Here is a 2,051-nt window from a genome sequence, read left to right on the forward strand (position 1 = left end):
AGGTAAAGATTCACTCTTTCGAATGCTGTAAACGGCAAATTTGTGTGATTTTTACTCCACGCCATAGACCTTTCTGAAATTTGTACAAAATTATACGTATTTTTTAGATTTGACAGATATCCATATAACTCCATCAAAAATCAGTCCAATTAAAATACCAATTACCGATTTCGAAAGTAGAGATTTCACCTTTTAAAATGCTTTTTTAAAAATCTCATTATGATCATTTTTGACGAAGTTACTCTATCTTGAAGTTAAAGGATCATTATGTGATGTCTTTTTTTGATCGGGATTTTCGAAGTGCTCTTGTCATTTTCTGAAAAATAACAGTTACCGCCGACATTAGCGTAACCCAATGTGCACCACGTGGAGGTTGTCGGTCGGAATTTGCACATCGTGTGTGTGTGTGTGTGTGTGCGCGCGCGTGCGTGCGTACGTGTGTGCGCGCGCGTGTGTGTGTGTCAGAGATAAGGACTCCGAAGTTCGTCAGTTCTCCGGTATTTTACGACTCCAAACCCTCTCTGCGTGCGTGTGTGTGTGTCTGAGGAGATGTGATGATTATTTATGTGGATGTATTCAATATTGTGTATTTCCTCCTCTCTGATTAATACACAGCCACAAAAAAAAAAAAAAATCCGGGCCGAGAGGTCACACTATCCATTTCCTATGTATTTTGGTGCGCTGAATACGAATATGATGTCAGATTTGCTCCATCACGTCAGGATTTTTTTCTAACCTTAAAAAACTGTCTACATTTTATATGCACATAAATTAAAATTTCTATGGTGTATATTTTTCTTAAAATGTAATGCATTTTCATGAAACCTGGTATCCTGGGGTTTTTGGGGTCGCTCGTTAAGAATATGAAGTTAAAATTATAAAATTTAAAATGGCGGATCCAATATGGCGGAAGAATTTTTGAAAAATTGTTCGATTTTTATAAAACTTGGTATCTTGGGATTTTTGGGGTCGCTGATTAAGAATATAAAATCAAAATTTCAAAATTCAAAATGGCGATCCGATATGACAGAAAAATTTTAAAAAAATTGTTCTTTCATAAAAAAACAGATACCACTAAATTTTAAAAATTATAATATAGAGCATCAGGTAGTACCATATTAGTCATTCTCTTTTTTTGAACTATATCGGGTTCTTTTTTCTGCAACTATTGCAGATGATGTTAGGAACCCACTTGTTTACCCCCAGTTTATTAATTTCCAAGCCAAAACTTTCCTTGTATATTTTACAAACATCGTCATGGTTTTTCGCAAAGAGCTTATTTCGAATTTGGAGCAAATATAGCAAAAAATGTTAGGATCTGAGTCACAGTTATGTGATTGCGATTCGATTTCGTCCGTTTTTCTTGTAGCATTGAACTCTACATTAGCCAAGTCACCAACTAATGTAGAGCTGCGGTTGCCTGATGACGACGACTGCGGGCCCGCTTTCTCACTCTGACCAGCCGCCGATTCTGGGAATCCGAATCCCTGTCTCGTAAAATTTTCTTCACCTGTGCCTGCCATGACGGCATCAACGCCGTGATCCAGGGACTTAGCCGGATAATGGAAGGGCTCCGTTGCCCGCCGTCACCGCGTGGAGGTGCCCTGGATGCAGACACAAGCGAAAAAATGTTCTAAATGTAGAAGTAAAACTCCGCCATTTTGAATTTTGAAATTTTGATTTTATATTCTTAATCAGCGACCCCAAAAATCCCAAGATACCAAGTTTTATAAAAATCGAACAATTTTTCAAAAATTCTTCCGCCATATTGGATCCGCCATTTTGAATTTTATAATTTTAACTTCATATTCTTAACGAGCGACCCCAAAAACCCCAGGATACCAGGTTTCATGAAAATGCATTACATTTTAAGAAAAATATACACCATAGAAATTTTAATTTATGTGCATATAAAATGTAGACAGTTTTTTAAGGTTAGAAAAAAATCCTGACGTGATGGAGCAAATCTGACATCATATTCGTATTCAGCGCACCAAAATACATAGGAAATGGATAGTGTGACCTCTCGGCCCGGATTTTTTTTTTTTTTT

Source organism: Cyphomyrmex costatus, unplaced genomic scaffold, assembly GCF_001594065.2.
Source record: "Cyphomyrmex costatus isolate MS0001 unplaced genomic scaffold, Ccosl1.0 scaffold269, whole genome shotgun sequence".
Classification (NCBI taxonomy): domain Eukaryota; kingdom Metazoa; phylum Arthropoda; class Insecta; order Hymenoptera; family Formicidae; genus Cyphomyrmex; species Cyphomyrmex costatus.